At 57.2% G+C, this 26805-nt stretch overlaps 1 long non-coding RNA gene across 2 annotated transcripts; it reads left to right on the top strand.

Moving 5' to 3' along the window:
• The first annotated feature begins 2641 nt into the window (after nt 1-2641).
• On the top strand, nt 2642-26805 carry LOC122236292. 2 transcript variants are annotated; one of them, XR_006214371.1, is made up of 5 exons: nt 2642-2743; nt 15452-15534; nt 15961-16039; nt 16251-16341; nt 25773-26805. It is a non-coding gene; the product is annotated as an uncharacterized LOC122236292 (long non-coding RNA). The 2 variants fall into 2 exon arrangements; XR_006214372.1 differs by lacking the exons at nt 16251-16341; nt 25773-26805 and having other exon boundaries at nt 15961-16217.

Below are 26805 nucleotides of genomic sequence, written 5' to 3' on the forward strand. Positions count from 1 at the left end.
CCAGGCAACAATGATTGATCAGGAATACATGGGCGTGCCAAGCAATTGTACAGAAGGGGAACAAGCTGGTTAAGCTTGGTTAGGTTTCAGTTTCCCGTAACTTAAGCTTTTAAGTTTTAATTTTCTCAGGCCTCTCACTGGAAGCTCACTATGTCATTTCCAGGCCCGGCTGCAGCTGCCCAAGAGGATTCCTGAGGCCTACCCAACCATTGTCCCACAGAATTGACTGGCCTTTGAACCCAAAGACTAATCATGCCCGGTACACTCCCATGTATACTCCACTCAGTCCTTCTGGGAGTCACTTTTCTACTGTTTGTTCAGTGCCTGGAGACTCCTGGGGACTAATCCTAAGCTTAACTCTCACCCTAATCATAATCCTCAACCTACACATAACACTATACATCTCCTTAACTCCACACAAGACTACAGCCGCATTTTTGCCCTGACAAAAGGCTTCCACCTAGTTCAGAAGACAGGTGTCGTTTCTGCCCTGGAAATATGCCTGGACACAAAACTCACCCTAGCTAAGGCTCTCTCCCCATAGGGACCCTATTCCAACGTCTGAAAACAGCACACAAAAAGGTTCGAGTACCGGTGCAGAAATACTCTGCCTAGAAAATGGAACATCACCATGTCTCCTCCCAAGTCTGACTGCTGCTACAACAGAGGATTTCTGAGGACTACGCGACGAGCATCGCATAGAGTTGTCTGGCCTTGTAACCCAAAAACTTATCCCGACTGGCACCCTCCATGGTGCTCTCCACTCAGCCCTTCTTGGATCCAACATCTCTGCTGTGGGGTCAGTGCCTGGAGCCTCCTGGGACCTAACCCTACCCATAACCCTAACCCTAATTCTCAACCTACACCTAACCCTATCTCTAACTCTAACCCTACACTTGGCCCACACCCTTTCACGGGCTCTCAATTCAGCCCTCGAGGGAGATCACGAGATTGGAGTCGCAACGGCCCTAGCGAGCCTCCTCCGACCTAGACATAACCTTCACCCTACACCTAACCCTCTCTGTCTCACTAAGTTTACACCAGTCCCACAGCCACACATGTGCTCTCACTTCAGCCCTCCATGGAATTCACAATACTGGTTATCAGTTCAGCCCTGGTGACGTCCCTGGACTGAACTCTAACCGTAACTAAGGCTCTCTCCCCATGGGGTCCTAATTCCAAAATCTCACAACAGCACACACACGGGTTCGAGAATCGGTATAGAAATACTCCACATGGAATGTGGAACATCACCATGTCACTTCCAAAGCAGGACTGCAGCTGCACGAGAGGATTGCTGAGGCCCATACAGTGGTCTGGTTTTGGAAACCAAAGACTAATCGTTCCCAGCACCCTCACTTCTGCAATCCACTCAGCACTTGGGGGAGACAACTGCACTGCTGTGGGTTTAGGGACTGGAGCCTCCTGCGACTTAACCCTAACGCCTAACCCTAGCCTATCTGTAACGCTGACCCTCCATAGGCCTAACCCTACCGTAGCGGGACTCTGGCTCCAAGAAGCCCCACCTGTCTGTACAAAGCAAATAATAGATTTGGGGCCCATAACCAGTGCGGGATTCTTAGGCAAGGATGTTGAAATTTTGGATAACATATTCAGTGCCTGGGTGGAGCTAAAGGAGGGGATCCTGAGCCCGACATAAGGCAGGCTCACAACTCGGTCAGACCCTGCATCAGAACGCTAACCCTGGGGCGCCTGGGTGGCTCAGTCGGCTGAGCATCTGACTTCGGCTCAGGTCACGATCTCACGGTCGTGAGTTCGAGCCCCGCGTCAGGCTCTGTGCTGACAGCTCGGAGCCTGGAGCCTGCTTCGGATTCTGTGCCTCCCTCTCTCCCTGACCCTCCCCCCGTTCATGCTCTCTCTGTCTTAAAAAAAAAATAAACGTTAAAAAAAATTTTTTTAATAAAAAATAAAAAAATAAAAACAGAACGCTAACCCTAACACACTCTTCACCGAGCCCTGATATCAGCGCTATGGAAAATCCTATCACTTCAGGCGGATTGGGGTCGACGGTGCCCAGGCCCTATTCCTAACCCTAACCCTCAACCCAGAACTGTAACCTGGACCCTAATCCTCATCCAAACCCTAACCTCTACCCCGTACCCCATAACTCCAAACCCCAACCTAAAACGATTTGAGTCCTAACCCAACCCAAAACGTGCACCTAAAACCTAAGCCTAAAGCTTATAGCCTAAACCCAACCCTTTCCCTATCTGACCCTTGCTGTCTGTTCGTGATATCACCCCTACCCCTCTGCCCTGACCCCTCGCTTGAGACCATCATGGTGTAGTTTCCTGAGACAGCATCTTCCGAGAATGTGAGAATTCACCCCAGATGGGAGAAACCGCAGAGCGCCTGCGCAGATCCCCCGCACTGAAAGAGAGCGGCCAAGGGTCTTCCCTGGGTCAAGACCGAGAATGGGCACGCGACCGAAAGACCGCGGGATGGGAAGAGGGCCGAGGCCGTGCGCGGTGCCGATCATCAACGGGGACAGCCGAGTGGCGGCGGGCAGCGACGAGGGAGGATGGAAAGGGCGGAGACTGAGCGGAAAGAGCCGAAGCTGAGCCGATGTCGAGCGATGGTGGCCGAAAACTGACGGAAGAATCCGAAGGCCCGAGGGAGGGCTCGAGGGCCGCTCGGCGCGTAGACTCAGTCGGGGAGCCGAGGCTGAGGACCGAGCGGCGGGACGGAATGGGAGCGAGCGGGCCGCGCCGGGCGGCGGCAGGTAGGACCGGGACTTTAGTGCAACCTCCAGGGGTGATCGGGAAGGGGGCGACTGGGGGCAGGCCACGAACTGGGCTGGCTGGGGAGACGCCCGGGGTTGTGGTGGGGGTGGGGCACCAGCTAGGAGGGACCAGTGAGCAGGGGGAGGGGCGGGGGAGCTGGCGGCCGGCCGCGGTCCTTAAATAGGGGCGGGGCAGGAATGGACAATCCAGGGGCGCCGCGGGAGGGACAGGGGGAGGCCCAGGGTCCTCATTTGGGAGGAGTGAAGGTTGGGGGGCGGGGCGGGGGGTAGCCGGGGTCTTTAGTTGGGGTCGGGGCTCCAACCGGCTGTGGGGGCGCCGTGGGAGGGCCGGTGGGGCCTTAGGCGGGGATGGGCTGGAATGGAGGGTCTGGGGTGGTGTGGGAGGCTGGGGTCTCCTTCCCAGAGTCTCCTGGGACCCTGGGCAGCACGACGCGGGCCCAGGACGCGGGCGGTGGGCGGGTCCCTGGAGCCAGGGCCCCACAGGGCACGTTGAACTCCCCAGAGGCGTCTTTAGGGACTCGAAGCTCAGATGCCCTATTCCCGACCTGAATCAGGCCCGGCCCAGGGAAGGTTGCGGGTTCACGGGCACGACTGGGGACACGGGACGTGGGCCGGGCCGTCATTAGGGACCCTGGCGCAGGGTCCGGGGCTCAGGCCTCATGGCGCCTGACACCCGCGGGCGCGGGAGCCCACCTGGGCGACACCTGCCAGCGTGGCAGCCCGGGGCGCAGTCTCGGCTCACAGGAAGGTCAGCCCCGTTGTTATCTTTTTCTTGCTGGCTGCAGGTATCCTGGGGTGGGGGGGGGGGGGGGAATGGCCTTTGTTGTGACACTGACGTGCCTTCGTTCCTGAGCTGCCTTGTCTGGTTGCGCAAAGCACTTTCCACAGAGCGGCAGTGGGACCAGGCTGTGCCGCAGTCACCGGCCGGTGTGTTGGTTTCCTTTTTGGGGAGGACAGTGGGTTTCCTGCGCGGGGTGCACCCCACTTCTCTTTTCGGGTTTCAGCAGATCCCTAACGGTCTGTCCTGCGTAATTGTCGAAACGGGCGGGTCAAAGTTGCACGGGCTTACGCTGTCCCCCAGATCCTTCCGTCTGAGAGTAACCGCCCCCCCCCCCAACCCGGCGCTCACTCTAACATCTGAGAGTGATTCCCCCGGCGCTCGCTCTAATGTCTGAGAGTAACTCCCCGGCGCTCGCTCTAACATCTGAGAGTAACCACCCCCCGCCCCCAGCCCGGCGCTCGCTGTAACATTTGTAACCACCCCCCCCCCCAGCTTGGCGCTCACTCTAACATCTGAGAGTGATTCCCCCGGCACTCGCTCTAATGTCTGAGAGTAACTCCCCCGGCGCTCGCTCTAACTTCTGAGAGTAACCCCCCCCCAACCCGGTGCTCGCTCTAACATCTGAGAGTGATTCCCCCGGCGCTCGCTCTAATGTCTGAGAGTAACTCCCCCAGCGCTCGCTCTAACATCTGAGAGTAACCACCCCCCCCCAGCCCGGCGCTCGCTGTAACATTTGTAACCACCCCCCCCCCCAGCTTGGCGCTCGCTCTAACATCTGAGAGTAACTCCCCGGCGCTCGCTCTAATGTCTCAGTGTAACTCCTCCGGCGCGCTCGCTCTAACATCTGAGAGTAACCACCCCCCCCCAAACCGGTGCTCGCTCTAACGTCTGAGAGTAACCCCCCCAGCCCTGCACTCGCTCTAACGTCGGAGAGTAACCCCCCCCAGCCCTGCACTCGCTCTAACGTCTGAGAGTAACCCCCCCCAGCCCTGCACTCGCTCTAACGTCTGAGAGTAACCCCCCAGCCCTGCACTCGCTCTAACGTCTGAGAGTAACCCCCCCAGCCCTGCACTCGCTCTAACGTCTGAGAGTAACCCCCCCCAACCCGGTGCTCGCTCTAACATCTGAGAGTAACACCCCCCCCAGCCCGGCGCTCGCTGTAACGTCTATAAACCCCCCCCCACCCTGGCGTTTGCTCTAACATCTGAGAGTAACCCCCCCCCACCCAGCACTCGCTCTAACATCTGAGAGTAACCCTCCCCCCCCCCCCAGCCTGGCGCTCCCTCTAATGTCTGTGAATAACCCCTCCGCCCCAACCGGGCCCTCGCTCTAACATCTGAGAGTAACCCCCCCCCAAACCGGTGCTCGCTCTAACGTCTGAGAGTAACCCCCCCAGCCCTGCACTCGCTCTAACGTCTGAGAGTAACCCCCCCCAGCCCTGCACTCGCTCTAACGTCTGAGAGTAACCCCCCCAGCCCTGCACTCGCTCTAACGTCTGAGAGTAACCCCCCCAGCCCTGCACTCGCTCTAACGTCTGAGAGTAACCCCCCCCAGCCCTGCACTCGCTCTAACGTCTGAGAGTAACCCCCCCAGCCCTGCACTCGCTCTAATGTCTGAGAGTAACACCCCCCAACCCGGTGCTCGCTCTAACATCTGAGAGTAACCCTCCCGCCCCATCCCGGCGCTCCCTCTAATGTCTGTGAATAACCCCTCCCCCCGCAACCGGGCCCTCTCTCTAACGTCTGAGAGTAACTCCCCGGCACTCGCTCTAATGTCTGAGAGTAACTCCCCCAGTGCTCACTCTAACATCTGAGAGTAACCCCCCCAACCGGGTGCTTGCTCTAACATCTGAGAGTGATTCCCCCGGCGCTCGCTCTAATGTCTGAGAGTAACTACCTCAGCGCTCGCTCTAACATCTGAGAGTAACACCCCCCCCAGCCTGGCGCTCGCTGTAACGTCTGTAACCCCCCCACCCTGGCGTTTGCTCTAACATCTGAGAGTAACCCCCCACCCCGCGCTCGCTCTAACATCTGAGAGTAACCCTCCCCCCCCAGCCTGGCGCTCCCTCTAATGTCTGTGAATAACCCCTCCGCCCCAACTGGGCCCTCTCTCTAACATCTGAGAGTAACTCCCTGGCGCTCGCTCTAACGTCTGAGAGTAACTCTCCCAGCGCTCGCTCTAACATCTGAGAGTAACCCCCCCCCCCAACCGGGTGCTCGCTCTAACATCTGAGAGTAACTCCCCGGCTCTTGCTCTAATGTCTGAGAGTAACTCCCCCCCCCCCCCCCCCCCCCCCGCCGCGCTCACTCTAACGTCTGAGAGTAACTCCCCCGGCGCTCTCTGTAACATCTGAGAGTAACTCCCCCGGCGCTCTAACATCTGAGAGTAACCCCCCCCAACCCGTTGCTCGCTCTAACATCTGAGAGTAACTCCCTGGCACTCGCTCTAACATCTGAGAGTAACACCCCCCCCCCAGCCCGGCGCTTGCTGTAACATCTGTAACCCCCCCCCACCCTGGCGTTTGCTCTAACATCTGAGAGTAACCCCCCCCAAACCGGCGCTCGCTCTAACGTCTGAGAGTAACCCCCCCCCCACCCAGAGCACGCTCTAATATCTGAGAGTAATCCCCCCACCACCACCTGGCGCTCTCTCACGCATCTGAGAGTAACCCCCCCCCAAGCCCGGCGCTCGCTCTAACGTCTGAGAGTAACCCCTCCCCCCAGCCCTGCACTCGGTCTAACATCTGAGAGTAACACCCCCCCCACCCAGCCCGGCACTTGCTCTAACGTCTGTCAATAACCCCCCCAGCACAGCGCTCGCTGTAACGTCTTTAATCCCCCCACCAGCCCTGCACTTGTTCTAACGTCAGAGTAACCGCCCCCGCCCCCCGGCGCTCACTGTAACGTCTGAGTAACCCCCCCCCACCCTGGGACTCGCTGTAACGTCTGAGAGTAACCCCCCCCAAGCCCGGCGCTCGCTCTAACGTCTGAGAGTAACCCCCCCCAGCCCTGCACTCGGTCTAACATCTGAGAGTAACACCCCCCCCCACCCAGCCCGGCACTTGCTCTAACGTCTGTCAATAACCCCCCCAGCCCAGCGCTCGCTGTAATGTCTTTAATCCCCCCCCCCAGCCCTGCACTTGTTCTAACGTCTGAGAGTAACTGCCCCCGCCCCCCGGCGCTCACTGTAACGTCTGAGTAACCCCCCCCCACCCCGGGACTCGCTGTAACGTCTGAGAGTAACCCCCCCCAAGCCCGGCGCTCGCTCTAATGTCTGAGAGTAACCCCCCCCAGCCCTGCACTCGGTCTAACATCTGAGAGTAACACCCCCCCCCACCCAGCCCGGCACTTGCTCTAACGTCTGAGAGTAACCCCCCCCCCCACCAAGCACTCACTCTAACGTCTGAGAGTAACACCCCCAGCCCGGCGCTCGGTCTAACATCTGAGAGTAACCCCCTCCCCGAGTCCAGCGCTCACTGTAACATCTGTGAGTAACCCCCCCCCCCAACCGGGTGCTCGCTCTAACATCTGAGAGTAACTCCCCAGCGCTCGCTCTAATGTCTGAGCGTAACCCCCCGCCTCCGGTGCTCGCTATAACGTCTGAGAGTAACCCCCCCCCCCCCATGCCCGGCGCTCTCTCATGTCAGAAGCCCAGAGTTCCAAGCCTAACCAAACAGCCAGACCGGGTCCCCAGGCGTGACAAGTAGGAAGCCTGGCCCCACCAGGTGACGATGGCCTGGCAGAGCGGTGCCCACAGGTGTCAGGATGCTGAACGGGACCACCTGTGACTCTCTGCGCACCCTTTGGAAGGACCAGAGATGCCCACTTTGACCCCATTGCAATACATTCTTAGGCGTCACCAGCCGTCTAGCTGATTTCAAGCAGAACTTTGTGCAAAGTACACCTGCATGGGACAGGGGGTGGCGTTCACTTCTTGGCAGTTCGCATTCAAACGAATATTCTAGTTAAACATTTTCGTGTAAGACAGGACGTATCTGAACTATAGGAATCCTTTTACTTACAGTTTTGTAATCCTTTTATAACAGTTTTTAACCCAAAACAAAAACCCCTGCTTTAATACACTAACGTTAACCTTTAAAGTAAGTTATTTTACCAGCGAAAAAGGGTTTGTCTGGGAGTAAGAGAACTGTGACTTGGGACAAGGAAGCAAAACTGTGGACAAGCCCAACAAACAAGGGTTCTGCTGTGTGGAGAAGCAGTAAGTTGGCAGGGGTTGTTCTGGAAGAAACTTTGGACAGAATCAAGACTTGAGATGACACTTTCTGCCTGGTTGACCTGCAGGGGTGGGGGTTCCTCCTGGTAGGTGCAGGGTGCCCCTTCCCCTGCTGGGATCTGTAAGGGATGAGTCTTCCTGTTGAGACTTGCATCTGGGGTCCCTAACTGAGTGCTCCCGCTGCAACGAGCACGGAGAGTGATGGCTCCCTCTTGAGCCCCCCACCCCCGTCCTCTTTAGTGAGGGCCCTGTCACCGTCTCCCTAACCGAGGAGGGTACCCACATTCCCCGCAGGAAGGGGAAACCTGTGTGAGGTACTGAGCCCACAGTGGTGCCTTGAGTCCTGTTCCCAGTTGTGCCAGCCGTCAGGGCAGTCAGGGCGTGCACACGGTAAAACAGGGCAAGTACCCGCTCCACACATTCAGGGTTTTCCTCTAGGTTTCTCCAAATAAAGCGGACCTAAGTATAAGTCCAAGTCAAGTTCCTGAAGGTTTAGGTATGAAATTCTACTGGCCAGCCTCTCAAGCTGAATTTTTAAAAGCAGTGTAATCTGTTCTTCGAAGCAATTTCATAGACGTAAGACGCCTAGGTTATTTCACGGTCATGTTAAATGATGAGGACGCCTTAAGAATTTGCGAGGAAAAAAGCGATAAAATATAGGCTTTTTCAGGCGTTGCCCGTGTTTTCAGAAGTCTTAAAAGGGGGAAGTATTTATTTTAATGTTTATTTACTTTTGAGGGAGAGTGCGCGACCAGGGGAGGGGCAGAAAGACAGGGAGACAGAGGATCCAAAGTGGGCTCCACGCTGTTAGCAGAAGCCCGACTGGGGATTCAAACTGACCAACGGTGAGATCGTGACCTGAGCCGGAGTCGGACGCTTAACCGACTGAGCCACGCAGGCGCCCCGAGAGTGGAAGTATTTCGATGAGACTTTCAGAGATTTGTAACCAGCGGTGTTGTGGCTGGACCAGCCCTTGTACTGCTTCGTGACCGCAACACGCCTTTCAGGAACAGCCCTCAGGAAACATTGAACGGGGGAGAAAAGTTTATCACTTGTAGGAAGCGGCAGTTACACGGCACACCTGGGGCCACACAGCTGGAGACAGCGGCTCCACCTGCCTGGGGGCCGCAGGGGTGCAGGCGTAGAGTTTCACTCTTTACATCCAGGAATCTGGGGTGCCCGGTGGGCCCAGTCCACAGAGCATCCGCCTCTACTTGAAATACACTTACTGGGGCACCTGGCTGGCTCAGCAAAGCATTCGACTGTACTTCAAGAATAAACGTGTGCCACACACAGGGATTTGAAGTGTGGCAGGAGCGAGACCACACAGCCCAAACGGTCCGTCATGAAAATCCGCCCCCCCCCCCAGCGCTCTAAACAGAGGAGCCCCCACGGCTCAGCTGGTGGCTGGCCGTGTGCGCAGCCATCAGTGCTGAAGTCAGGCCCTTGCGGTGCAAAAGGGGGAACCCCCAGGTCGGGGTTTACACACCAGCAGCAGCACCACCTGGCTGTGAAGGGGCTGCCGGCCCCCTCATCCTCCCCAGAAGCCCACACAGCCTTTCTGCCCCGCTCAGTCGGGTGACCACGTGGCGTGTGCGGGGCTGGCCCCAGGGACTTGCGCTCTGCAAGGAAGGGGAAGGAGCGGCTGTGACAGCTGGCACCCCAGTGGCCCTGCAGGCAGCCCCAAAGATGCAGTCCTGATATGTAGACATGCCCCCCACCCCCCTGGAAGATGCGGTCCTGATCAGTAGGCACGCCCCCCCCCAAGATGCGGTCCTGATCGGTAGGCATGCCCCGCCACCCCCCCCCCCCGAAGATGCGGCCCTGATTGGTAGGCATGCCCCCCCAAGATGCGGTCCTGATCGGTAGGCACGCCCCACCGCCCCCCCTCGGAAGATGCGGTCCTGATCGGTAGGCACGCCCCCCCCCCCAAAGATGCGGTCCTGATCGGTAGGCACGGCCCCCCACCCCCGGAAGATGCGGTCCTGATCGGTAGGCACGGCCCCCCCCCCCCCGGAAGATGTGGTCCTGATCGGTAGGCATGCCCCCCCCCCCCCCGGAAGATGCGGTCCTGATCGGTAGGCCTGCCCCGCCACCCCCCCCCCCGGAAGATGCGGTCCTGATCGGTAGGCCTGCCCCGCCGCCACCCCCCCCCCCCGGAAGATGCGGTCCTGATCGGTAGGCCTGCCCCGCCACCCCCCCCCGGAAGATGCGGTCCTGATCGGTAGGCATGCCCCCTCCCCCCGGAAGATGCGGTCCTGATCGGTAGGCCTGCCCCGCCACCCCCCCCCGGAAGATGCGGTCCTGATCCGTAGGCCTGCCCCGCCACCCCCCCCCCCCGGAAGATGCGGTCCTGATCGGTAGGCACGGCCCCCCACCCCCCCTCCGGAAGATGCGGTCCTGATCGGTAGGCCTGCCCCGCCACCACCCCCCCCCCCCGAAGATGCGGTCCTGATCGGTAGGCATGCCCCCTCCCCCCGGAAGATGCGGTCCTGATCGGTAAGCACGGCCCTCCCCCCAAGATGCGGTCCTGATCGGTAGGCACAGCCCCCCCCCCCAGAAGATGCGGTCCTGATCGGTAGGCACGCCCCCCCCCCCCCGGAAGATGCGGTCCTGATCGGTAGGCACGGCCCCCCACCCCCCCTCCGGAAGATGCGGTCCTGATCGGTAGGCCTGCCCCGCCACCCCCCCCCCGGAAGATGCGGTCCTGATCGGTAGGCCTGCCCCGCCACCCCCCCCCCCCCGGAAGATGCGGTCCTGATCGGTAGGCCTGCCCCCCCAAGATGCGGTCCTGATCGGTAGGCCTGCCCCGCCACCCCCCCCCCCCCCCCCGGAAGATGCGGTCCTGATCGGTAGGCCTGCCCCGCCACCCCCTCCCCCCGGAAGATGCGGTCCTGATCGGTAGGCCTGCCCCGCCACCACCCCCCCCCCCCGAAGATGCGGTCCTGATCGGTAGGCATGCCCCCTCCCCCCGGAAGATGCGGTCCTGATCAGTAGGCACGGCCCTCCCCCCAAGATGCGGTCCTGATCGGTAGGCACAGCCCCCCCCCCCCCAGAAGATGCGGTCCTGATCGGTAGGCACGGCCCCCCCCCCCGGAAGATGCGATCCTGATCGGTAGGCACGGCCCCCCACCCCTGAAGATGCGGTCCTGATCGGTAGGCATGCCCCCCCCCCCCCCCCCGCCAAGATGCGGTCCTGATCGGTAGGCATGCCCCACTCCCACCCCGCAGGGAGGCAGAGACTGAGGCTTTTCCGTCCTCTGCCCAAGGCCTGGACGTGCCCTCTGACGCATTGCCACAGTGTGGCCCCAAGGAGTGTATTTGGTCATTCTAGCCTTAGCTGCAAAAATTCTTGTCGATTCTCTGGTACAAGTGTGTGTTTGTGTGGGTGATGGGTCATCCTCACACGGTCCCTGTTGTCCTAGTCCCTGCTGACACTGTTGTCCTAATTTCTTCTCCTCGGGAGCCTCACCTCTCAGCTGCCCTCAGCCTGCAGCCCACCCCCTGTGACAACCGTGTCTGGCTCGATGGGCCCCAGACTAATGGGTACAAGCAGGAGAAGCTGAGAATACAGAGCAGCGGTGTCCTCGGTGTCTGAGGCAGGATTATAGCACCCCTCCCCCAAGAAACCCCAAAGTGGAGCTTCACCGAGGGGACAAAGCTGCATTTACTGAGTGAGCAGAGCAGGTGACCGTGGTGCCTCGCCTCCCCCAGCCCTCTCCCACCCTGGGGTTTACAGGCTCGTGTGCCCTGGGCTCCTAGAAATAGCAGTCCAGGGAGAGCATTCCGGACATCCCGTGGGCAGGTCACTGCCCCCAGACTCGGTGGTGCTGTCACTAAAACAGGGGCTCCGGCGTAGGGAGGGTGAGGTCAGAGGAGGAGAGAAGGGTAGAGTCATGGGACAGAGATTTCCTAGCCAGAGACTCGGGAGGGGCAGAGTGAAGGATCCTTTGGGGTGACTTTAGGGACCCCACTGTGACCCACCTAGACTCGGCGACCACATAGTGGGTACAGCAGGCCAGTGTCCACGGTCCGATGCCAGGAGAGGTGCTGGGAGGGGTGGGTAGTGCCACCAGGCCCTGGTCTCTCCTATGGGTCGGTGCTCCATCCAGAGGAGAAGATCCGCAGGTAGGTCACAGTGTGTCCTCGATGGGACTGCAGATGGCACCTGATCCCGTTCAGGGTAGCCCTGCAACACAAGGTTATGTCCACGTGAGACCCTCCTTAGTGGGTCTTTAACAACGTTTGGGAAGAGACGTGTCGCAGGGGGCGCAAGACATGCGAGCCCTGGCATCTCAGGGACACTGAGCTCTGACCGTAGTTCTGACTTTGACACTGACCTCCGTCACTTTCCCGTGGCCCTAGCCCTCACTCATAACTCTCATCCTCACCCTGAACAGCCGAAGATCCACAGAAGTTGCAACCCATACAACACTGTCAGCCTCATGAGCCTTATAAACCCCTGGCCCCTGACCTGAGACCTGCCTTAACCACAAACCCAGACCTGGAGTTTATGCAGGGCCGAACCCGAACCCTAAGCTCCCACCTTAGACTTAAATCCTGCCCCGGTGCTAACCCTACAATGCAGGCTCCCATCCCCGCGGCCCCCACGCAGCACTGGGTCCCGCCCACAGAAGCAGCCGTGCAGTCCAGGATGGGAGGCAGGTGTCCAGGCCCCCTGGAAACGGCAGGGCTGCAGGATGGGGGAACCTGCAGGACGCCGGATCTGGACTCCCCATTTGGAATGGAGGCTGTCCCCAGCAAGTCCCCGAGGCCCGCGGCTCCTGGAAACACCAGGCTCAAGGTGGGAGCTGCGTGTCACACAGACGTCTTTGAGCTCGACCCATTTCTTGTCCCTTCCAGTGTGAAAGGACACATCCCCGCCCTCCTAACACGGGCTCCTTCTCCGTCTGCGGAGGGGCGCGGGCGCCCACGGTCCGCCCGTGTGCGGAGGGGTGTGGGGCGCATGGTCTGTGTGCACAGCAGCTGACGTGTATGTTGTTGGAAACAGCCATGGAGGTCCCTGCTGTTAGGACAGGTGGGAGGTGTGGGGAGGGGGTTAGGGTTTAATCAACTGCATGTTATGTAGACGCATCAGGCGTGTCTACACACGCACGTATGCACAGATCTGGGGCCGGGGGCTTCCTGCCCACCGCCCAGCACCGTTCTGAGGGTCACATCGCACAATGCGCGGATGAAACCTCCGTTCCTGGGTCACTTGCCCCACGAACTCACAGCCAGGTTGTGCCCGAATGTCGATAAAGACTCAGGCCCCACGGCTCATACCTCCTGCCATTTTGACCTTGTTCTCTTGACCCTGGTGACCCTGAGGGCTCCTGGCTTCAGCTTCTCATCTGGCTGGCAGACTTCCCCTCGGCCTCATTCACAGACCTGTTGTGTCGTGGCCATGAGGGAGCTCTGACGGTGCCCCCTACCCAGCGGACATCAGGTGGGGCTCCCAGGCCTGATGTTAGCCTCTCACCCCCCACCGTGAGGATTCAGCCTCTGCAGGTGAAGACAGCCCTGTTCCAGGTCCCCGGGCAGTGACACCGCGGGGCACACCCTTCCCCTGCCCTCTGACCACCGTCCTGGTCCAACCAGACCCCTCCCGCTCCCCACGAGTGACACAGGCTGAGCGCGTGCCGGCCAGGCATGTACCCAGCGACCGGGTCTAATCAGAGGAGCAGCGGTCGGTCGGGGATGCCACCCCTCCCATCGGCTTCAGTACAGGCAGCAGGGATTGGAACAGTCTGGGTGGGACTCGGCGTCCCTGTTTCCGGGGCAGCGTGCTGGGCCAGTAGGATCCCTTACACCCGCCTCCCTCTTCTTGAGGGTGTTGATGGGAATTTCCGCTCTGGGCCAGTGTGCAAGAGCCCCGTTAGTAACCTGGCCCAGGCACCGTGCAGGGGCTGCGTCCCCTTCCTGTGTGGCACACGGGGCCCTGTGAGGAGCGGAGTCACCCGGGCCAGGCCAGCCCTATGAGGAGTGTGAGTTCCAACTGTCGACATCCCCGGCAGCCTGCTCGGGGGGCCCCGACTCCTCCTCCCCACTCGCAGGACGTGCACCAGCAGCCTGTCCTGCAAAGCAGCTGAGGAGCAAGACGCCTCCTTGGAAGTAACCGGAAAGGCAGCCTGTCCCCTTAGAAGGAAGAGCGAGCCAGTGGGTGTAGCAGGGGGTGACCGCGGACACGTTGGGGTTGTGGCACACAGTGACAACGGTAAAGTAACAACTGCGTGCAAAGGCCCCTGGGAAAGCGGAGATTGGACTGCTATTCGGGAGTTTGATGAAGTGGGAGAGGCACAGACGGGAGAATATTCCAGAAAGAGGGAAGTTCCTGCAAAAGTTGGAGGGAACAGCACGGACTGCCCATGACCAGAGACGGTCACTTTGGCTGTGGGAGCTCTGCGGGCAGAGACTCTGAAGGAGCGGCCAGCACGGCGGGCTGACTTCCCAGGGCCGCGGGGGCACCAAACGCACGGGGTCGGAGAGAAGAGGGCTCTTGTTCAGAGACCCTAATCGGACACCCAGGCGCACCTGGGTGGCTCCCCGGTGAGCAGGGACCCTCCGCTGAAAGGCAGACCGAGGTAGGGGTGCTGTTCTGGACACAGACACGGCACTGGAGGCCGTAGGAGCTCGTGAGGTATCGGCACCGTGTCCCTGGAGCGTCACAGAGGAAGCCGGCCTAGCAGGCAAGTCCCCAGTACAGAGGCCAGCAGCACTCGAGGGCTCCTGGGCAAGGGAGGGTTGGTTTCTTTCTTAGGACACGTGCGACGCGAGGCATCAAAGGGCTGCTGGTACACAGCCTGTGCAGGGTGGGTGGACCGCAGGGACGAGCACCTGAGCAGAAGTGACGCTACAGGTGACAAGGGCCCAGTGGACAAGCATTGGAAGGTGGTAGGTCAAGGGACAGGAGTGTCTGCAGGGGGCTGCAGTAGGCAGGTGCACGTGGGGGGCAGGTGCACGTGGGGGGCACCTGCTCCCGCCTGGTGCACCTGGACCTCGGACCTGTGCCCTGGCAGGACCGGGCCGGGTACGTGCTGGCCACGGTGACGGTGCATTTGTTCTCAGGTTGGAATGCTCAGCTCTCCTGCATTCGCAGGGTCACAGGGCCCAGGGAGGCCCGGCTGCTCGCACCCCAGCTCATCTCCGCACTGGCTTGCGGGAGCCTGGGTACAGGGTCTACACTGCCTCCAGCTGCTGGTGTCTGGAGCTGGTTGTTGTCTGAGCCCCGTCCCTATATCTGAGAATGGGGACAGTTGGCCGACCAGGGGTGGTAGAGGGAGAGGGGGGAGGAGACAGGTTGGGGTCGTGTGCAGGGGTGGTGTTGGGGGAGGTGCAGAAGACAGGTCGGGATTGCGAGGAGGGGCCGAGGGGCCGAGGGGCGGAGGGGCCAGGTCCACGTGACACACACACCCGCCCCCCGCAGGGGCAGCTAGGAACAGGTCAGGTGAGATCAAAGTCCAGTTCCGTGGCCAGGACACGGGACAGAAGCGTGCATGAGGGAGACAGCACATTCTCTTTCACGGTGGCCGTGCCGTCAAGGTGCAGCGTCGTTCCCAGGCCCCTGCCCCCCGTCCTCTCCCCCTCGACTGGAGGTTGCCAGTGTCCAGACCCTCCTGTCTTCTGGCTCCGCTCCCAACCCTGCTGACCTGTCTACTGCTCTACACTCACAGGCCCGGACACGCGGGACCCCGAGGACGGCGGGACCCCGAGGACGGAGCGGCTGTTGTGAAGCCCGACGTCCACAGGATGGAAAGTACGGTGTTACTGTACCCTGATACATGCCCCCCGTGCTGCGCAGGGAAGTGTCCCCGAGGCCACGGCCAAGCCCCTCGTGGCACCCTGGCACCCAGAGAACCTTGCAGACCACAGAGACAAGGCTGGATCGCAGCTGCCCGAGCCTGGGGGCCGGGGGGGGTGGGGGGCGGAGGGGCACACAGGGTCCCAGCACAGCAAGAAAGGCAGGCTTTGGGGGGCTGCTCAGAAGCATGTGCTCAGCTGCTCCTGCAGAGACCGGCCGCCTGTCCACCTGTCTCGTTTGGGTCACGTCCGGGGCTTCCTGCTCCCAGGGGGCAGCTGCAGGCCAGAAAAGACTGCACTCTTGGCTGAAGCAGCAAAGTACACGACCGTGCACCCAGCTTGACGTCTGGCCCCCTTTGTTGTACTGTGATCTGTACACCAGGGGTTCCAGGAAGCTGACGAGGATGCTAGAAAATCCTGGGAGGATAGGCTGGGCCAGGTGTCCCACAGGTGAAAGGCAGGTGAGGATCACGGCCCTGTCCCCAGCATTCACCCCCACGTGTCAACTGTTTCTTCTCCCGCCAGTCACACGATGACCGCATACCAACCACTTTACCCTTTTCTCACGTCCTGCCACTAACCAGGGCCCCGGGTCCCACATCCCCTGTGCTCAGGAGACCCTGGGGAGGGGGGGGGGGGGGGGGGGGGGAGTCCCACCTTCTCCCTTCCTAGAACATACCCCGTCCACTGGCTGAGGCACAGATACCGTGACCGCCGCCCTCAGTGTCCAGGACCACGCAGACGCAGCAGGGATTCATAGGAGGTAAGGGAAGTGCCGGCTTACTCTCCCACCCCTGCGTGGTCTGTTGACTGTGGGCTGCAGACACCCACCTTCTCAGGGGACACTGTGGCACAGAGCAGGACACAGGGTAATTGCAGAGTTTGTTATTTCTTCTAAATGTTTGTTTTGTTTTGGAAGAGAGAGAGACACATGGGTTCAGGGTGGCGGAGAACCAAGCAGGCTCTGTGCTGTCACCGCAGACTCCGTCACGGGACTCGAACCCACAGACTAGGAGATCATGACCGGAGTTGACATCCAGAGTCAGACGCCTGCCGACTGAGCCCCCCAGGCCCCGAGTTTGGATTCCTAAAGCCAGGCCAGAGTTCCTTGTCCCCTCCCCAGCATCACACACATTCTCTCCTAACGGGAAGGCCCCTTCTGGGGAACTGCTGTGGGAGAGCCCCGAGTCCCCATCCTGAAAGTGCTCCCTGGGGAGCCGAGCTCCGCTTGTGCACGTGCCTCTCGCACTGGAAGAGTCTGGAACAGTCGTGAGCAGTAGGTCACCCTGCAAGGTGGGACTGGCTGTGCCGGCGCTGGAGGCTGTGTCCCTCTTGTGTACGACCAGCAGGACGCTTGGGCCTGTAGGGTGTTTAGCAGGGATGGCACCCAGGCCACACGCCCAGAGTGAAAACCTGGGAACACCGCAGGGGACACGGCTTCAGGCCACGGACGGGACAGACTCCCATGGCACCACGTGGGCACTCACCACCTAGACATGGACGCACCGTTTCCGGTCTGCGTCTCCACAGCACCGCACTGGGCCAGCTCAGAGGCCCCACGAGTTCACATTAACTTCGTCTCTTTATTGCTAGTTCTAGACCATGAGTTAAAGCTGGATTCAGATGCTCTTTACCCAAAAAATTACAAAAAGAAAACGTTCACCATATGCACTTGAGGCATCACGGTGGCGGCTACTATGGCTTTCCTGCTCAGCTGGGAGCGCACCCAGTGCAGGGCAGTATGGGGGGGGGGGGGGTCAGCTCCATGTGCAGGGTCAGGTACAGCAGCAGGACACCCCCTCCTGGGGCGTCCGAGGCTGAGGGAGACGGAGACATTGGAGCACAGAGAGGGAGCCCACACCACACGTGCCGGTCTGCACTCACTGTTTTTTATTTTGTTTTTTTAACATTTATTTATCATTGAGAGACACAGAGCGTGAGCCGGACAGGGGCAGGGAGAGAGGGAGACACAGAATCCGAAGCAGGCTCCAGGCTCCGAACTGTCAGCACAGAGCCCCACGCGGAGCTCGAAGTCACAAACTGGGAGATCATGACCTGAGCCGAAGTCGGTCGCCTAACCAACTGAGCCACCCAGGCGCCCCGAGCTCACCGTCTGTTTTAATGCACTTGCACTCAGCCTCACCAAGTGGACTCTGACCAGCAACTAAGGCACCATTTGGAGAGCAGGTTTCAAGCCCGTCCCTTACTAGAGACAGCACTGCAGCGAAGGGGTGGGTGCTCCGTGGGAGGTCCCGTCCTAGGGAGGCGGATGACACACGGACTCATCAGCCTCCCCAGGACAGCGAGCCTTCTGCGAAACAGACAGGGGGAACGAGGTCAGAGCTCTGCCCTGGGCCACCTGTCTGGAGTAGGTGGGTCACCTTCTAGAAGGACCGCCACGCATTGTGCCAAGACTTGTCTCCGACTCCACTTCAGCCTGCCCTTTGTGGACATGGTGCAGAGCCACTCGAGTGCCCTACACAGGTCAGTGGAGACGGACAGAGAATCTGGGACTGACCCACACTTACAGGATCAACTCCTGTTTGACGAAGGCTCCAGGACAGTCCGATGTGGGAAAACATGGGCCTTTCAACAGAAAGTGATGGGGAAAGTGGACATCCATATGGCCAAAAAAATAACGTTGATCCTTGCTCCACACGGTGCACGACATAAATTCCAAATGGGCCACGTACACGATCATAGAATCAAACATGTAGGAGAAACATGGGATAAAATATGCCCTGTGTGTGTCCGTATGTGCACGCACAGTGGAGACGCATACTTCACAACTTTTGATACAGAATATACACAGAACTGTTTCCACAAAAACACAAACAAGTCCCCAAGATGATGGGAAGACACTTCCCAAAAAATACACGGTTGCCCAGTAAGCACACAGAAATGCTCAACTTATTAGTCGCCAGAGACATCCAAATTAAAACCACGAGATCCCACTAAACACCCACGTGAATGACTACAATGAAAAAGACAGACTGCCACGTGGCGAGGCTTTGGAGCAGTGGGGACTCTCCTACGCTGCTCATGGGAGCGGTGCTCATACTTTGCAAAACTACTTTCATCAGCTTCTTTTAAAAGTTAAAATCCAGGGGGCGCCCGGATGGCCCAGTTGGTTAAGTGTCTGACTCTTTGTTTCGATTCGGGTCCTGATTCGTGATTTGTGAGATCGAGCCCCGCGTTGGGCTCTACGCTGACAGCACAGGGCCTACTTAGGATTCTGGCTCTGCCCTTCCCCCACTCGTGCATGCACAGACGCACACGTGCCCTCTCTCAAAAAAAAATGAAAGTTAAAAAAGGAAATGAACTCGCAATTCTACTTTTAGGGTTGCCAAAACAAATGAAATATATGTGCACATGCATGTGTATGTAAATGTTTACAGCAGTTTTATTCATAATAGCCAAACTTGGAAAAAAAAAAAAAACATCAATATATCTATACAGTGTAACATTACACATCTATTAAAAATGGACACACATAATATCCACGAGTATCAAAATTGATATGTTGTGCAAAAGCCAGACAGAAAAGAATATATATAATTCAACATGTATGAAACTCTGGATAAGATAAATCTAACCTTCAGTGACAGAAAACAGATCACTATTTGCTCGGTGGTGCTGGGGACAATTGGGAAGGTCAGGGTCGGTGGGGGGAGGGGGGGGTGGAGGGGAGAAGACTGTGGTGACAGAAGTATTCTGTATTTTCATTGTAGTTATATTTTTCAGATATCGGGGTGCCTGGGAGGCTCAGTCGGCTGAGCAGCTGACTCTTGGTTGCAGCTCAGGTCATGATCTCACAGGTTCGAGAGTTTGAGCCCCACCTCAGGTTCTGTGCTGGCAGCACGGGGCCTGCTTGGGAATCTCTCTCCCACTCTCTCTGTCTCTCCCCACCTGTGCTGTGTCGCTCTCAAAAATCTTAAGCTTTAAAAAAAATTGGTCAGATATCAAAACTGGACACTTAAATTATGTATATTGTATGTAGATTATGGTTTAACCAAGTTCTTTATTATTTTTATGTTATTTTTGAGAGAGAGAGAGAGAGAGAGACAGACAGACAGAGAGAGACAGAGTATGAGCGAGGGAGGAGCAGAGAGAGAGGGAGACACAGAATCCAAAGCCGGATCCAGGCTCTGAGCTGTTAGCACAGAGCCTGACGCGGGGCTTGAACCCACAAACTGTGAGATCATGACCTGAGCCGAAGTCAGAGGCTCAACCAACTGAGCCCCCCCCAGGTGCCCCCAAGTTCTTTTTTAAAATAGAGAATTGACAGCCCAGGAAAAAAAACCTCGAGTTATGGCCAGTTGATTCTGACAATTTACACCATACAAATATTTACTCAAAATGGATCAAAGACCTACATTTCAGAGCCACAACTACAAAACCGTGAGAAGAAAGCATAGGAAAGACCTTCACGACCTTGAATTGGGCAGCTTTCTTAAATATGGCACCAAACGCAGAGGCAGAGAAAGGAAAAATAGATTCAACTTACTAAAATTAAATACTCTGCTACAAAGGACACGGTCAGGAGATTTAAGCAATACAAAGCAGCACATGGCTGGCTCAGTTGGTGGAGCGTAGGACTCTTGATCTCAGGGTTGTGAGTTCGAGCCCCATGTTGGGTGTAGAGATTACTTAAGAAGAAAATCTTGGGGCCCCAGGGTGGCTCAGTTGGTTAAGCTCAGTCTTGATTTTTGGCTCAGGTCATGATCTCTCGGTTTATAAGTTCGAGCCCCACACAGGGTTCTGTGCTGACAGTGCAGGATTCTCTCTGCCCCTCCCCTGCTTTCCCTCCCTCCCTCTCTCTCTCAAAAATAAACTGAAAAAATAAAAAATCTAAGTTTTTTTTAAAAATCTCAAAAAGAAAAAACAGGGAGAAATATTTGGACGTAATCTATCTGATAAGGCAGATATGGAACACGTCCAGAATATATAAAAAATGCCTACAACAACAAAAAGACAATTTTTTTTAATGCTTATTTACTTTTCAGAGAGAAAGAGCACAAGCAGGGGAGGGGCAGAGAGAGAGCGGGACACAGAATCCAAAGCAGGCTCCAGGCTCTGAGCTGTCAACACAGAGCCTGACGCGGGCCCAAAGTCACGAACCACGAGATCATGACCTGAGGCGAAGTCAGACGCTTAACCAACTGAACTACCCAGGCACCCCTATTTTATTAATATTTTAGAGAGCACACGCACCCAAGCAGGGGAGGGGCAGAGAGAGGGGGACACAGGATCTGAAGTGGAGTCCTCACTGACAGCAGAGAGCCTGACACGGGGCTTGAACTCATGAACTGTGAGATCATGACCTCAGTTGGATGCTTAACCGACTGAGCCACCCAGGTGCCCCAAAAGACAATTCAATATGAAACTGGGCAAAAGACCAACAGACATTTCTTCAAAGAAGATCTATACAGAGGGCCAATAAGCACATAAAGATGCTGATCATTGGTCATTAGTCAAAGGAAAACAGTGACAAAAGGACTATAGTGTTAAAAATGTCAACAAAAATATAAAATGAGTTTGGAGAGAATAAACCTGTATTGGAATATGGAGAAACTGAAACCATATGCATTCCTAGTAACAAGGTAAAATGATGCGGGCACTGTGGAAAAGAGTTTGGGTTTTCCTCAAAAAGTTAGATTTTCCACATGACCTTGCAATTGCATTCCTGGGGATGTACCCACAAGGATTGCAAACAGGAACTCAAGTAGACACTTGTATGTGAACATTCAGAGCATTGGGATTCACCCAGTGTTCACAGTACATGAATGGATACACAAGTTGTGCTATGTACATGCGGTGGACAATTATTCAGCCCTAAAGAATGATGAAGGTATGAGATACATACGTGGACAAACCTGAAAAACATACTCAGTGAAAGAAGCCAGACACGAAATGGATTATGCGATTCAATTTATATGAAATATCTAGGAAAAGCTACTTCATGGAGACAGAAAGGACATCAGAGGTGGCCAGGGGTTGGGGAGGGAAGAATTGAGAGTAATTGCTTAATAGGGACAGTTTTGCTGGGGGCAGTGAAAAAGTTTTGGAAGTAATGGTGAAGGATGTAAAACACTACGAACGTAATTAATGCCACAAAATTAGACACTTAAAATGGATTAAATTGCCAACTATTATCAATGACATGAAAAGAAACAGTGATGTGGTTATTCAACAAAAGAACGCAAAGCAAAACATTACATAGAGATTTTGTAAAGGTAATGGTTCTCAGAGACAGAATTTGATTGTGTTATATGCACTTGCCTACCCGACCTCTTCACTTTGGTGTCTGAGAGATGCCTCAAGTCCCCCACGTCTAGCTTAAGCCTCCAATCTGTTCCTGCCAGTGCCTTCCTCCCTATGGACACCTGCCACTCGTTTCTCAGGATCAGACTGTGGAGTCATTCTTGGCTCCCTTCCTTCTCACCAACTCCTGATCGAGTGTGAGGGAAAGCAAAGCTGATCTACTGTTGAAATAGGTCTAGAACCAAACATATATGAGCACTTGATTTATTACAGTGTGAACCACTGTTGAGCACTGAAGAAAAGTAGCTTTTTCAGTAAGTGGTGTTTAATCAACTGACCATCTACATGGAGTAAAATGATTAATAAAAAGGTGATTTGTGGATCTAAATGCGAAAGGTAGGGCTGCCTGGGTGGCTCAGTCAACTGAGCGACCACCTCCTGGTTTTGGCTGCAGTCACGATCTCATGGTTTGTGGATCGAGCCCCACGTCGGGGTCTGCACCGACAGCGTGGAGCCTGCTTGGGATTCTCGGTCTCCCTTTCTCTCTGCCCCTTCCCCACTCGTTCTCTCTCTGAAGAAGTAAATCAACTTAAATAAACGTGAAAGGTAAAACCAGCCAGCAGACAACAGGGGAACAGTGTCTTTATGCTGTGAAGGTAAGCAAAGATCTGAGTGCAGAGATCTTGTCTGCTAGGTTTATCCTGTATCCCCAGTGCGAGGACAGGGCCTGCCCCATAGTAGACGTCCAGTAAATATGGACAGAACAAGTAGAAAGGACAGTTTCCTTAACACCCTCTGAAGGAACACACATACACACATTGTATCCTTGTGAAGACAGTGTTTTTCATGGTAAGATTTCATATAAATGTCACTTCTTAGACTAACGCAATGTTAATAAAAACCCCAGTCAGACTTATTTTCAGAATGTAATAATTGGATCGTAATTTCAGAGAAAAATGAATAATAATACCTAGGAAACACCCAAAGGAATGGCAGGAACAAAAAATGGGCAGTGAGACGTGACGAGGCCTCGCAGGCAATAAAGCAAATTTACAACCACAGTTAAGAGCGCCTCACTGCATCCAGGACACTACCGCGCATTGCAGGGTTCGTGTGCCGCTAAGAAATCGCCACCAGTTAACCTAGGACTTGTCAGATGGATCAGGACCGACAGCTCACAAGTGTGAGAGACCACGTGCCTCGGCATGGTATCCACAGATTCACAGAAGAAGGAAAATACAGCAGACAGAGCTAAAAACATGCATGGTTTTAGCATAAAAGTGAGATAATATTGCAAATAGGAAGAGAGATCTGAGAATGCTAGAGAGAAAATTAGGGAGATGAGCTGCACAGCCGGCCTCTCACGGACCGCGGATGTACAACCACAGGTGAGCCTCGTACATGAGCTCCGTCCGAACCACGGATGTACAACCACAGGTTAGTGGTGGGTCGCACGTTACACGCGTTCCACCAGGACTGTGGATGTACAACCGGGTATCTCCCATGTGCACGCGCTCCGGCAGGACCGCAGATGGACAACCGCATATGTCACGTGTACACATGCTCTGGCAGGACCGCAAGTGTACAACCACAGGTTAGCAGGGTATCTCGCATGTACACACGCTCGTGCGGGACCGCAGATGTACAACCCCGTATATCACGTGTACACACGCCCCATCAGAGCCGCGGATGTACAACTGCGTGTATCACGCGTACACGCTCTGCGGCAGGACTGCAGGTGTACAAGAAAGAACAGTAGCAGTTGTCCAAGAAGTGGAGGGCATCAGGGTTTACACCGTCGTAGTGGGAAAGGCCTTTCCAAGGGGGCCCTGGGTCAAGAAGTGACGCGGGACACGGTGCTCCGTGCGACTGCGCAGGCTGACCGGCCCTGCTTCAGGGACGGTGCCGCGAGCCCCGACCCACTCCTGCCCCGCTGCCTGCGTGCACGCACAGGGGGGCAGGAAGGCGGGGTGGCCGCGTGCCATGCATGTGCAGGAGTCCGTGCACACCCGCGACAACACCCGCGTGCCCAGGGAGGAGAGCTGGCAGGACAGCGCAGTCACGGAGAACAAGGGCCAAGGCCACACGAAGTGCGCACGGAGGGAGCCGAGCCTGGACGAAGGGCCAGAGGGAGGCGCCAGGGACCAAGGACAGAGAGAGAGAGGAGAGGGAGAGAGAGAGGAGAGAGAGAGGAGAGGGGGAGAGAGAGGAGAGAGAGAGGAGAGGGGGAGAGAGGGGGAGAGAGAGAGACACACACACACACACACACACACACACACACACACACACACGAACCGCGGACGGAGGGACCCGAGTGGTGACGGGCGGTGCCGAGCGGTGGTGGGCGGGCACTGGGTGGGGATACATGGCGCCGAGCGGTCCAAGCCCGGTCGGAGGGCGCCAAAGGGCCGCCGGACGAGATCGGGCAACTTGTAGGGAGACGGACAGGAAGTGACGCAGCGCAACGAACGCAGACACGGGAACAGACGGAGATGCACGACAGGTGCCGAAGCTGGTGATGGAAGATCGCCGATCGAATGGACGGAAGTGACGCAGAGGGACGGAGCGACAGGTGCCGATAGCGACAGGACAGGAAGTGACGCAGAGGAATGGAGTGACAGGTGCCCAGGCTGCTGATGGAAGACCGCGGAGCGCCTAGCAACAGGACAGGAAGTGACGCAGCGGAATGGAGTGACAGGTGCCGAAGCTAGTGACGGAAGGCTGCAGAGCGCCGAGGCACAGGACGGGAAGTGACGCAGTGACGAGAGCGAGCGAAGATGGACGACTGGTGCCGAAGCTGGTGACGGAAGACCGCGGAGCGCCGAGCGATAGGACAGGAAGTGACGCAGAGGAATGGAGTGACAGGTGCCCAGGCTGGCGATGGAAGACCGCGGAGCGCCTAGCAACAGGACAGGAAGTGACGCAGCGGAATGGAGTGGCAGGTGCCCAGGCTGGCGATGGAAGACCGCGGAGCGCCGAGCGACAGGAAGCCAGTGTGCACCCCGGAGAGGCCGCTTGCAGAGCGGACGTGACGGGGAGGCCCCAGCGCGGGTCGGTGCTACAGCCGCCCGGGGACAGTCCTGCTCCAGCTCGGGGCTCCCAGCTCCCGCACACCCCCCGGGGAGGGGGAGTCCGTGCTTGAAAGCCCACCCTTTGTGTGGGTGGCGCCAACATTTCTCTCTCACATCACGCACTCACAGCAGTCCCCCCTTCTGCCATCTTCCTGGAAAGGGGGCCCTAAGTGTCCCCCCTAAGGACCTCCACGCAGCACCCCAAAAACAGCCCTGACTCGTCTGTCCCACAGGGGTCCTAGCGGGGGGGGGGGGGGGGGTTGGGGGTAGGGCAGGACAGGACACTGGCTCCCAGCAGTCCTGTGTCTGAAGTCTAGGATTCTCCCCAACCCTTGCCAGAGGCCTCGCTGCACCTGGGAAAGAGGGGCGAACGTGCTGGTTACTTTGGGGGACACGGAAGCAGGCCGTGTGCAAAGAACTGGCCTGGCAGAGGGTGGACAGGGGGCCGGGCTCAGCCGGGGCCCCCGGAGCCCCTCCTGTTAGCCGCAGTGAGCAGCGGAGCGGGCCTTCTCGGAAGCAGTCACGGGGTCCGATGCCGTAACCATGGCGCCCGCAGCCGGTGTGGGGATTGCACACTGCGCAGACCTCCCGCTGCAGCTAATCAGTCCCTGATGGCAAACGCGTTGACAATAGACTGCTCGCCCACCCCGACCAGACGACAGGGGGGCTGTGCTCGGGGACCTGGGCTTTCTGGCTAGATCATAAAGCTGCGGCAACGGACAGCTGTTCGCGTCTGTGCCTCACAGCTGCTTCCATCAGGCCTACAGTCAGCCACACAGGGTCCGCTCCTGACCCGCCTGCCCCCACCAGAACGTCATCGCCCTGGCGCCTCCGACATGACCTTTCTCCTCCCCTCCAGATGGATACATCTATCCAACCAAGAATCACAGTCTCGACTTCAGACAAACGGCCAACTCCCAGGACTGATCTCGGTTGCGCTCTACACGCTAGTAGCTGAGCCCGAATACACGGGGCCATCCTGGTCTCCCCACTCTCCTTGTGTCCCAGTAACATCCGCAGCTGTACGCCCCAAGTCGGTCTCCAGTCCCGACACTAATTCCCACATGCAGCACAGCCCTGCCCCAAGCCCCAGTCTTGGGCCCGACTCCTGCATGGGGCCCAGAAGAGGTTCCCTGCTCCTCGGTGCAGCTCACATCTACCCCCGAGGGGATCTTTCTGGAACACAAATGACAGCATGACACTTGTCCACCTGTAACTCCACCCAAAGGTTTCTCGATATTTGCTGGGGTGTCTTTTGGAAGAGGCACCTGCTCCTGAGAGCCCCCGACACCCTCAACTGACGCTGTTGACTCCCAGGTTTCCCAACAGGGAGCACTTCCTGGGGCGGGTCACCTGGGCATTCCAGTGGTCAGATGACACAGACTGACACCTCAAACTACTCGCCCCAGCAGGGGGCTGGCTCCTGTGCTGCAAAGAGTTCAAAGACAGGTTCCCCAGCTGGGATCAAACCACTGCCCGTGTGGTGTTTCCCTTGGCCACTGCATCACACCCATGGGACTTGATGGAAGGAGGGACCAGAGCACCTGTTTCTAGGCAGGATGTTACAGGCTAAATGATGTCCCTCAAAATCCATATGTTCAAGTCCTACCCCCACCCCCAGCACCTCAGAATGCGGATGTATTTGGATATAGGGTCTTGAAAGAGGTAATTAAATCAAAATGAGGTCATTAGGATTGGCCCTGATCCCAAAGGACTGGAGTCCTAGAAGATGAGGAGACAGACATACACAGAGGGACAACCACAAGAGGACCCGGATAAAGATGATATCTACACACCCAGGAGAGAGGGCTCTGCAGGAACCAGCCTCAGCCCCGCCTGGATCTCAGACTCCCAGCCTCCAGAACCCTGAGAAATGAATACCTATGGTCTAA

The sequence above is a fragment of the Panthera tigris genome, assembly GCF_018350195.1.
Source record: "Panthera tigris isolate Pti1 chromosome X unlocalized genomic scaffold, P.tigris_Pti1_mat1.1 chrX_random_Un_scaffold_87, whole genome shotgun sequence".
NCBI lineage: Eukaryota > Metazoa > Chordata > Mammalia > Carnivora > Felidae > Panthera > Panthera tigris.